Source organism: Tamandua tetradactyla, chromosome 3 (assembly GCF_023851605.1).
Source record: "Tamandua tetradactyla isolate mTamTet1 chromosome 3, mTamTet1.pri, whole genome shotgun sequence".
Lineage (NCBI taxonomy): Eukaryota > Metazoa > Chordata > Mammalia > Pilosa > Myrmecophagidae > Tamandua > Tamandua tetradactyla.
In genome coordinates, this window is record NC_135329.1 from 44,604,602 (window position 1) to 44,616,990 (window position 12,389).

General features: G+C 38.5%; 1 long non-coding RNA gene and 1 pseudogene across 1 annotated transcript in view; one reads left to right on the top strand and one right to left on the bottom strand.

Moving 5' to 3' along the window:
- The window catches only part of LOC143676055 (uncharacterized), a 150,500-nt gene that overhangs the window by 37,402 nt on the left and 100,709 nt on the right, over window positions 1-12,389 (bottom strand). The gene's annotated exons all lie outside the window — the stretch shown is intronic.
- LOC143676718 (la-related protein 1B pseudogene) lies at window positions 7,286-8,903 on the top strand (annotated as a pseudogene).

Sequence of the window (12,389 nt, forward strand, 5' to 3'; positions counted from 1 at the left end):
AGTAACCTGTCATTTGACCTTCTCTGAAATATCATCAGATTAAGAAGTCCTTGAAAGAGGTTCCAGTAATTGGGCTTCAAACCATGTTTACTGATTGAAATGTTCTTTCTGCATTTATGACACAATATTCTATCCTGAAAATTGAATTGTGGGGCTGGCTTTCCTCGTGGAAATGAATTCTTCACTGTAGGTGATGGGTTTGTCTCATTGTTGTAAGACCCGTAAAGCCCAAACTGGTCATGCTGTGCAGGCAAACCCACAGACCAAACATTTCACATTCATGGACCCACTCCCAGGAGTCCTGCTGTCTTGGGTGATATGCAGCTGGTCTGAGACAACCAATATGTTCATAAAGGTTGAGAGGTTTGTACACTCACAAACACTGGAAGTAGAAGATGAGGAGACCCAAAATAAGTCTTAGGCCAAGTCTGTCACATCCAGAATTTTATAGAACTATGATGTTGGAAATGGCCCAGTCTTTCTCTGGGCCTCAATTTTCTCACTTTTAAAATGGAGGAATTGGCAAGATATTTCTAAAGTGGCAATATATTGCTTATTCCATATTTTGTCTCACTGGGTTAAGAGAGAAAATAAACACAACTGCATCATTCCAAGGAAAAGGGAAATAAATGACAGCTAAAATTACCAAGGAAAACCACAAGAAAGAGAGCTGAAATTTGGATAAGATTAAAATATGTAAAAAAAGAAAATAACAGCAACATATATACTGTTATGATCTCTACACACATCATATCTTGTTGAAATCTGACCATAATCCCACAAGAAATATTTTACATTTTAAGCTCAGAAATGCTTATCTCAGAGAAGTTGCATCACCTACCAAAAATCATACCACTATTAAATGGCAGAGTTGAGATTTTTCATTCCGGACATGATAAAGTAAATGCATTCCATTCTTCATGTCACAATTCACAACAAAAATCCTTGGACTTTCTGGAGGGTAGAGAAAAGAAGGCAAACTAATTAGGGACCATGGGACTTAATGAATGACCCAAAGGTGAGCTCCCTGGATTTTTTCTTGCCTCCTATATATCCCAGCTTGTGTGGTAGCTTAAGTTCACAGCCCAGAAACACTAAATGGCATGAACAAAAAAGTTTGCCGAAAGGCTGCTTGCTGTAGACAAAAGGTGTGAAAAGGGTAGCCCAGCAATGCAGAGAACCTTTTAATCATAACTGCTTGTTCTTGAGATGAATACTATACAAAAGGCAAACTTCTACTCCAATTGTTACTGCAGTACTTGAGATAAGGGGAAAAACCCTGTCTTTCAAACATCACACCTCTCATTTGTTAGGTAGTCCCTTCCCCAACAGAATCTCTGGGCAGAACCCTGATTTCTACCCTCACCATGTTGTAATGAAAAGGCAGCCCCCCACTGCAGAGCCTGTGGAAGGAACTAAATTTCATCTCCCCCTGTAATAACAAGGCAGAAGCACTCCCAAGCAGAGCCTCGTCTTCCATCCCCACTCTGTAGCAACTAGACCTTGCCCCTTCCTCTTTCCAACCAGAAAAAAAAAATCTAACAGCCAGAGGAAAAAACAAAGTAAAACAACACAGTAAAATACCTATAAGGAACAGTGATTTGAATGAAAGCAGATTTCTCAGGAAACACCATGGAGAGCAGAGAAAAGACGCACAGCATTTTTCAAGTGCTAAAAGAAAAGAACTGTCAATCGAGAATTTTATATCCAGAGAAAATATCCATCAGCAATCAAGGTGAAATATACATCCTCTCAGATAAAGGAAAACTTAGGGGATTTGGTACCAGCAGAACTGCACTAAAAGAACAGCTGAAAGAAATCCTTCAGATGGAAAAAGAATGATGACAGAAGGACTACTGGGACATCAGGAACAAGGAAAGTTCACTGGAAAGGGCAAATAAATGGGGAAATATAAAACACTGTTCTTTTCCTCGTGAGTGACAAGGCTGAGATTTTAGTGCTGTGTGTCTCTTCCCAAAGTTCGTGCTTTTTCATGATAACTCATTGCCTCCCCCATGTCATCATCTTTTCTTTGGGGACTTTTTATATGCATTGTCTCAGGTGACTCTCAAATTGATCCTATAAGGTAATTATTAACTCATTTTTATGATGCTAAATTGAAGCTTTAAGAGGTTAATAATTTGCTAAAGAACACATAGCTAGTATGACAGAATACAAATATAAGCCGTCTGAATGCCTTTCACATTGCATCAATAAGCTTCCTCCCTAGTTGAAAAACAACTGTGGTTTCTAAAGAATCATTACCTGTTAAAGGAAGAATCTGGCCCTATCTTTCACAAAAGGTGAATAGGAAATGTCTGGGAAGGACTGATTATGATGTTGGTACTAGCATTATTATAAAAAAAGTGACCAAAAACAGTGTAAAATGTCGCAACTCACTGAAATATGCTTTTATAGGCATTTTTTGACAAGTGGTGCATATTTAACTCAGTAATATTATATTTCAATACACGGAGGCTTTCCTTTTTTTCTCTTCTATCATAGAGCACAGAGCTGAATTTGCCAGCCCATGATTTGCTTTTAAGCTTCATTTCTCCACACTAAATTTAACTACGGCTTTTTCTTATTTCCATAATCTAGTCCCCAATGTCATTGTCTATTGTTTATTTTGTAGTGTTACATGAATTTCTCTAAATTATCTAAATCCCTTTCTTTTAATTATAGCAAGAAAAGAAGAAAAGGGAAGGGAAAGGCGAACAAGGAGAGGGGCAGGAAAAGAATGAGAAGGGAGGAGAGGAGAGGGGAAGAGGTGACAACCTCAGTAATTTTTCTGAATATATAAAAGCTAAATGATCCTAATTTATATTTTTTATCTAATCTGTGCTTAGTAGCATGACAGGGATTTTCTCAAATGTGATCTAAGTTGATCCTCACAACATTCTTACCCAGAAGATATTATCCCCATTTTTATGAATTAGCAAATAAGCACTGTCCAAAGTCATAGGGGTGATACATCCTAGGAAGGACGCCTAGCTGAGTCTGTCTAAATATAAAGCCTATGATCATTAGCGGGTCCAGCAGTGTTCCTGTGCCATCAGAGTTTACTAGAGAGAAATTAATAAGTGCATTAGTTTCATAGGGTGGATGGAGTTGAGGGAAACAACAGTGGATGATGAAGCAATAGCAAGAGTTCATTAGCCATCTTGCCTGAAGGACCCTGTGGATCTGCGGTGGAAGGGATTCCCAAAAACAGCCATGGCCACGGATGTGTGCAAGCCACTGGATGATGAGACAAGGTAAGGACAGACAAGAGGGAAAGGATGCCCTGAACTCTTTCCTCTACTCCTGCTCTGCCTCTAAGAGGGCAAGGGAGCCAGGTGATGCAGTGTAGGAGGAGAGGGCTCTCAGAACACAGAGCCAAGCAGGGAATGTCGGAGAATACAACTGTGAAGAGTAAATGGAGAATGAGAATTGCATTTCCATTCCTTTGCTCTTCTACCAATCACTTAAAGGCTTTTTGTAAATGCAATGTCTGACTCTAGACCAGTAAATAAAGGGCAACCACAAAGGTAGTCCTAGAGTGACTTGGTAATCTTGGGAAATAAAGGGCAATAAAATGCTAATAATTAAGAACATTTAATCAGTTTTTGCCAGAAGAGTCATAAATTTGAATCCTCACACAATTTGTTGAGGTAGATTCTCTTACTAACTCTTCTTGAAAGTAGCAAGAGTTTGTCTGGGAATCATATGGAAAGGCAGCAGGAATTCATTAATTTTCAAAGAGTAAGGTTTTCTGCCCTCCTCCAATGGACTGTTTCTTTATGTTGATCACTTCCCTACACATATCTGTTGTAAGAATCTTTAAATAAAGAGCCAGTTGAGGAAGTTGAGGAAGAGTACATAATATGAGGAAAATGAGGATTGCCAAGAAAAAAACGAACAACATTTTCTTCCAGGTCCAGCCCAAGAAATAATTTTGGCTTTCTATAGCCATGTTCTAAGTTGACTTTTATATTTTTCGAAGTGACAAAAATATCCCTAAGTTTTATAGAAGCAGAGGAAAAAGAACATTCGATGTTATGATGCTTTCAGAAAAGAATATCCTTCTTTGGTATGTCAAGTGTATGCTGTGCAGGTATAGTAGGAATCTTTACCCAAAGCAGCAACTTTCTGGATTTCATTTTATAAACCCAAGGGGAAGCCCATCATGAAGAAATCTGTTTAGCTGTGTGGTAGAAATACTTTCATCATGCAAATGTGCAATTGCTGGCACCCTTACCTCCTGTTTTACACAAAAGAAGTTCTCACCCATATTGCATTTTGGGTTCTGCTGAGACCAATTTGAACTTTACTTGGGGAGAGGGAGACATATGGCTCACCTATTAAGGAATTGTTTTTGTAATACCTGTTGGTCTTAAATAAATTCAGTGCCAGCTCATGCAGTAAATTAACACTGTCAGTAGCAGATAACCTGTTCAGAGCATAATTATCCTTGTCGAAACCCTGCAATTCAATGGAAGGAAATGAGATTTCTCTTGGTTTGTGCAGTGCCATCACACATACTTTAGGAGCCCAAAATCTCAGATAGTATTCTAAATGTTTTTGTGGAGAAGCTTTATTATTTGCTCCTGAAAATAAATATCAGAAATTGGAAAGAAAGTCACATTTAATATTTTTAACCTTTCAAAAGTTATCATGAATGCTTATTATAATAAAGAAGGTCCACATTTTATATGAAAATCCTGATAAGAAAAGAATAACTCAGGAAAATAATAGTTAAAGCCACTCAGTTTTCTAAGTGGAAAATGTAAAACTTCAACCAGTCCATTCTTAGTCAAAGCCCTTTTTCATCCGTTCCACCGTATTCTCTCAATGCATTAAATAATATTGACCCAAAACATTCTCAGAGATTTGCCTTTTATTACCTAAGTGCTTAATACAGTGGGATTGCCCACCATTTACTTTAAAACTTCTTTCACAATATTGTAATATGTACTAAAATATTCTACTAGATCCATATATGTGAATCATGAGTGAGGTTATTGCTAGATGGAAAGATTACCCATACTGTTTGTGATCTGAGTTCAATTCAGTAGAGGCACTGCAAATCATTCCATGTGTATAAACTCGTCAAGTCAAAGTTTTTTGTTTGTTTGCTTACTTAGTTTCTATCTGCTTATCTCTAGGGTGTAGCTTTATACCTGGCATGTGGAATATATCAGCCTTTCAGTAAATACTGCTTTAGGGCATGCCTTGGTCCAGGGCTATATATGAAAATCTTGAAGTGGATGAATGAACAGCAAATAATAAATACAGATATAAATAAGCAATGCGACTTTTGTAGCATTTATGAAGCCTGATGTGTATAGATATGACTGTCCCATATAAACACCCTGTTTTAGTTTCCTAGGCTGCTCAAAGCAAATACCATGGAATGGGTAGGTTTACTGGTAATTCAGTAAACCAGGAGAGATGTGCAAATCAAAGGCATCATCAAAGCCATGCTTCTTCCTAAAGACTGGTTGCCAGCAATCCTTGGCTCCTCTGTCAATGGAAGGCAGGCGTCAACTTCTGCTTATCTTTCTCTTCTTTCTGGGTTTTGTTGATTTCAGCTTCTTGCTTCCATGACTTTCCCCTCTCTTTGTCTAAATTTCATTCCCTTATAAGGGATTCCAGTAATAGGATTAAGACCCATCCTGATTGAGTTGGGTCACATCTTAATTGATTAGCCTCATCAAAGGGTCCTACATACAAAGGAATGGATTAAATATAAGAACATGATTGGGGAGGGGGTCACATATAGCTTAAAACTACCACACACCCTTAACCACCACTGATCAACTTAAAAAACATTAAAATAACAAAAGCCCTTGGACATCTCTGACCTGAGGGATATCTCACTCTGAGAGAGGCACTGAGGGCAATGAACTTCAGGCAAGCTTCCCTGAAGGTGTGGAGGGCCAGGAGCAATCAATCAGGCCCAAGTAGGGAAACTCCCCAACATTGGGGCGGAATGTCCCCAAGAGTTAAACAATAGCCAATGTTAGGAAACTGAGGGAATGGGATGTGTTTTGGCAACAGCTAACGGCATTTTTCTGCTTCTATGATTACACTTGCTTGCTAGCAATTGCAAATCACAGCATGATTTTAGCCTTTATAAACTCACCTTGAAAACCTCTGGGAGCTGCTCTCTGAATCTTCCTTCTTGGAGGTTCCTGAGGCAGTTGCCAGCCATCTAGTAAAGACTCCAAATTGGCTTACAGTTTTGAATTGTGTGGTCTCTGTGCTGGTTTGAAAGGAAGCATGCCCCCTAAGAAAAGCCATGTTTTAATATAAATCCAATTTCATAAAGGTAGAATAATCTCTCCTCAATACTGTATGTTTGAAACTGTAATGAGATCATCTCCCTGGTTGATGTGATTTAGTCAAGAATGGTTGTTAAACTGGATTAGGGGATGACATGTCTCCACCCATTTGAGTGGGTCTTGATTAGTTTCTGAAGCTCTATAAAAGAGGAAACATTTTGGAGGGAGAGATTCAGAGAGAGCAACACTACAAAGTGGAGAGTCCACCAGCCAGCGACCTTTGGAGATGAAGAAGGAAGATGCCTCCCGGGGAGCTTCATGAAACAGGAAGCCAGGAGAGAAAGCTAGCAGATGACGCCGTATTCACCATGTGCCCTTCCAGCTGAGAGAGAAGCCCTGACTGTGTCCTCCATGTGCCTTCTCACTTGAGAGAGAGACCCTGAACTTCGTCGGCCTTCTTGAACCAAGGTATATTTCCCTGGATGCCTTTGATTGGACATTTCTATAGACTTGTTTTAATTGGGACATTTTCTTGGCCTTAGAACTGTAAACTTGCAACTCATTAAATTCTCCCTTTTTAAAAGCCATTCCGTTTCTGGTATATTGCATTCCAGCAGCTGGCAAACTAGAACAGTCTCTCTTTTGGTTACTGGCACCCCGTGAGGCCACATCCAGGAGCCACCATGCCTCCCTGACCTCCTGTTTTGTTTGCTTTGCTTACTCCATGAAGTGACAGAAGAGCAAACTGAAAGGGACCTTGGCCTAATCTGCATTGTCATTGCCACCAGCCATCAAAGCCCCAAATGTTGAACTACTTCCCAGTGCCTGTAGTGATAATTAGCGGCTTCAAAAATCAGATCCATAGCTATAATTTGATTAGCAAAATGTCTGAATCAAGGAAGTAAAAGATAGGCAGTTACCAGCTCCGGCGGCGCACTCCGCTAGAGGTCCTGGTACCCGCCGGCTGGCCATGCCTCAGCCGCTGCTGCGCCAGAGCACAGTTCTCCCTAGATATAAAGGCAGGAAATGTCAGGGCAAAGAAATCCAACAAGGCTAGTGATTTCAGCAATATGGCAAACTGGCCGACACCAAGCGAATTAGCGAACACTGGATGTCAGAGTAGTTTCAACCAAGGAAATAAGAAGCCACAAAATAGAAAAGAAAAAGAAGAGAAGTTTGAAAAGATCAACAGTGAGAGCAAAGAAAACTGAGAAGCAAAATTAGATGGTCCTGGTGAGAATATCACTGAAGATGAAGCTCAGTCAAGTAATCAACGAAAGAGAGCTAATAAGCACAGGTGATACCACTCCACTTAGATGAAATAAGACCAGATGGTCAAGAGAAACCAGGATCCCCGAACAGCTCAAGATGTCAACTTGAAACAAAGCAGCATGTAACAATAGGCAAAATGATACAAGAAGCTGGAGGCGAGATAGAGAAATGAGAGATGATCAAGACGAAGTTCCCAGTGTGATAAGTGAGGGCAGTAATATCAGAGGTTCTTTCAGAGGCCGAGGAAGAGGCCAAGGATGGGGAAGAGGATGAGGCAAAGGAAATCCTGGATTGGACTGTGATTATTCATATAGTTATTGAGAACATGGTCAAAGGACGGATCAACCATTTCAAGCAGAACTTAATACCAGTATAATATATTACTATGATGACAATACAAGCATGCAGGTATATCCGGTGGAAGAAGGATTGCTTAAGAACTATATTAAGCACCAAATTAAATATTACTTCAGTATAGAAAATTTGGAACGGGACTTCTTTCTTAGGAGAAAGATGGATGAACAAGATTTCTTGCCTGTTTCCCTCATTGCTAGTTTCCACCATGTTCAGGCTCTCACTACAAATCTTAATCTTTATTTTAAAGGCACCAAAAGATAGCACAGAAGTAGAAATTGTGAATGAGAAGATGAGAAAAAAGGTAGAACCAGAAAAATGGCCAATTCCTGGACCTTCGCCACAAAGAGTGCCTCAAACAGACTTCTCTCAACTGATTGATTGCCCTGAGTTTGTGCCAGGCCAAGCCTTTGGTTCACATACAGAGTTTGTCCCAAACTCTCCAAGAATTGGAAGTCCACTGAATAAAAAAAAAATACTGTGACAAGTAATCTTCAAGCAATGTCTAGAGGTCTGTCTGCCAGTTTGCGTGACTTGTACTCTAAACCTTGGATAGAAGTGAAAAAGAGACATCATCCATCTCCAACTAAATTAAAGGAATCAGCACCTGTACCTAATAAGACATCAAATCAACATCACTCTCCAGAAGAACAGGAACAAGAAGAACTTGATTTTTTATTTGATGAAGAGGTGGAACAAACAGAAGGTCAAGAAAACACATTCACTGATTGGTCTGATACTGATTCAGATTACAAAATTGATGATCAGGATTTATACAAGGTTTTGATTGTAACTCAGACACCACCTTACATGAGAAAACATCCTGGAGGAGATCAAATAGGCAACCACATGTCTTGGTCAAAAATTACATCTGAACTTGCTAAAGTTTTCAATGATGGCTTATATTATTATGAACAGGACTTATGGATGGAAGAGGATGAAAACCAATACACGGCCATAAAGACTCAACAAAGTGTCTGTCAATTTCCAAGCTGGCTTTGCAGAAATTGACAAGTTGATCTAAAATTCATAAAAAAATTCATTGGATCCAGAACAGCCAAAACCATCATGAGAAGGAAAAAAAAGTTGAAGGACTAATACCTCCAGATTTCAAAATTTAAGTACAAAACTATAGTAATCATGACAGTGTGGTAGTGGCCTAAAGATAGATAGCAGAATAGAATTGAGATCTAAAAATACCATGTCTGTCATCAACTGATTCTGACAAGGGTGCTGAACCATTCAATGCTGTTGAGTAAATGATAGGTGGTCAACTGAATATCCACATGTGAAAGAATGAACTACAACAATGACTCCCTCACACCAAATACAAAATTAACTAAAAATCGATCAAAACCTAAGTGTAAGAGGCTAAACCTATAAAATTCTTAGAAGAAAACATAGGCACAATCTTCATGACTTTGGAGTTAGGCAGCTTTTAATATGACACAAAATCCAAGACCAAAGAAAAATAGATTATTGTATGTCATCATATTTTTTGACACTTCTTTAAAGGACGACCTCAAGAACATGAAAAGATAACCCATAGAATGGGAGAAGACAGTTTCAAATCATATATCTGATAAAGAATTTGCATCTAGAATAGACTAATGTTCTCAGTAATGGAGAGACAAACCAATTAAAAGATGGTTAAAGAGCTGAGTGTTGATTTCTCAAAGAAAAATACCTCAAATGGCAAGCACACAAAAAAGATGCTCAATATCATTAGTCATCAGGGAAATGTAAATCAAAACTACAATGAGATTCCGCCTCATGCTCACTAGTATGACTATAATAGAAAAGATACAAGTATTGGTGAAGATGTGGAAAAACTGGAGCCCTTGTGGAATGCTGTGTTGAACGGAAAGTAGTCTCTGACAGTTTTCTCAAAAGGTTGAAAAGAAAGTTACCATATGCTCCAGCAATTCCATTCCTAGGTGTATACCGAAGAGAAACGAAAACATATATCCACATAAACACTTACGTGTGAATGCTCATAGCAGCATTATAAAAGTAGAAGGAAATCAAATGTTCACCAACAGATAAGTGGATAAAAAGTTACGTGGTATAGCCATTCAGTGGAATATTATTCAGCAATAACAAGAAATGAAGCAGTGATTTATTCTTTGCACTAACATGCATGGGTTTACCTTGAAAACATTATTAAGTGAAAGAATCCCGTCACAAAGGACCACATATTGAATGATTCCTTTTATCTGAAATGTCCAGAAGGAAGCACAGCTATAGAGACAGAAAGTAGATTTATGGTTTCCTAAGGCTGGAGAGAGGTGGTGTGGGTTAAGAGGAAATAGGGAATATTTGCTAATAAATACCAGACTTCTTTTCGGGATGAGAATCTTCTAAAATTCATTGTGGCGATGGTTGCGCAATTCTGAATAAAATAAAACCACTGAACTGTATACTTTGAATGGGTGAGATATATGTGAATTATAGCTTTAATAAAAACATTATAACCAGAAAAAAGTAAATAAAAGATAAACAAATCTCATGTATATCTAAGCAGAGCTCATACTTTAGTGTTCTGTTGTTTAAAATTTTTTTTTATAACTAGAAAGGCCCTCAGAGTTCCACTTCTTCAGTTTCTTTATTCCACATGTGAGGATATGGAGGTCAAGTCATTAATACACTTATTCAAGGCCCCTGTTCTAGTTTGCTAGCTGCTGGAATGCAACACACCAGAGACAGATTGGCTTTTAATAAAAGGGGATTAATTTTGTTAGTTCTTCAGAGGAAAGGCAACTAACTTTCCACTGAGGCTCTTTCTTACGTGGAAGGCATGGGATGGTCTCTGCTGGTCTTCTCCAGGCCCCTGGGTTCCAACAACTTTCCCTGGGGTGACTTTTTTCTGCATCTCCAAAGGCCTGGGCTGAGCTGCAAGTGCTGAGATGAGGAATGCTGAGCTGCTAGGCTGTGCTACCTTGCGCTCTCTCATTTAAGTACCAGCCAATTAAGTCAAACGTCACTCATTGCAGCAGACACACCTCCTAGCCGACTGCAGATGTAATAAGCAACAGATGAGATTCACGTACCATTGGCTTGTGTCCGCACCAACAGAACTAGGTATGCTCACCTGGCCAAGTTGACCACTGAATCTAACACAGCCCCACAGCTAGTTAAAGAGACAGCAAGCCAATGCTCAAAACCCTTAGAGCACGAGAACACTTCTAGGCGTTTTTCATATATGAACTCATTTAAACAACACAGCGATCTTAGAGTTTGGCACTAATATTTAATATCCACTTCACAGCTGAGGTCCAGAGATGTTAAGTAATATGCCCAAGGTCACAGCGCTGGTAAGTGGGGTGCAGGGGTGGATGGGGAGAAACCTGAGACTAGGACAGAGGCACTCAAATCTTTGGGGCCACCAATGTATCATTTTTACGTTTTGATGGAAGTTAAAAGCAAACATTTTGAAAAAACTAAAGTGAAATTGAAAGCCAAGAAAGATAAAATGTAACAAAATTATTCTTAGGGAATTATTTGGAATTTGGCAGAACAATAGAACAAGTGCTAAGATGTAGCGCTGTGTACTTCTAACACAGTGTTCATTGTGATCTTGATTTTAAAATAGCACTCATGAATCTTGAAGTCTGACATTGCCTAAGAGTTTCCTTTATAGATGGAGTTGTGCCTTCCCTTTATCCTGAAAGCAAAGCACATCACTGGCATGAGACAATTCTGATAAGAAGGCATCATGAAAGCAAGGTCATTTCTAGGAGACTTAAAGTTTGAAATGCATCAAGTTCCTTTAAATAGAAAACTTACCCTTTATATGCAAATTAGTTCAGTTCAAAGAACAACTCAGATGTTTAAAGGATAAGAAATATTTGAGAAGATTTATATTAAAAACCTCATGACTTGAAACAAAACACCATTTTGCAGGAAACTAAGAGACACTGCCTTCTGAATACTTTCCTCAGTTCCTGCTAGCTGAAAAGAGCATTCAATGGAAGGAAATGAAATCAGTTTATGTTTCTTCAGTAATCATATCTGACAGACTAATTTTTCAGTGGCAAATGGAAATGGTAAACACGTAGGCAATAAAAAAAAGTTCTGAAATATCTACTTCCAATGACATATTCCTTTCTTGAGGCTTAATTCTTGAAAAGTTGTCAGCCTCCTTATTTATACCTGGAAGTGAAGTCATTGAGTTTATAGAAAATTATCTCATAGCATCTTTATTAATTATACATTTTAATGTTATTTTAATGGTTTGTATTTTAACATTATAAAAATATCTCTACTTTAGGAGAATGTTTCTCTCTGTGGATATACTGGTATGTTCTACAACTAATTAGAAAATAAAAGCTATGTAAACCATTCTGCTTCTGTATTTGCCTTGAATTCCAAAAAACCCAAAAGTTGAAGTTTGACTTTAATTTAACAGCATTTTATAGTGCAGCCAGATTTCTCTTTTAATAATGTGGTTCTTAGAGCCTAACCAGCTTTTATATGTATATGTATGTGTGTGTGTAT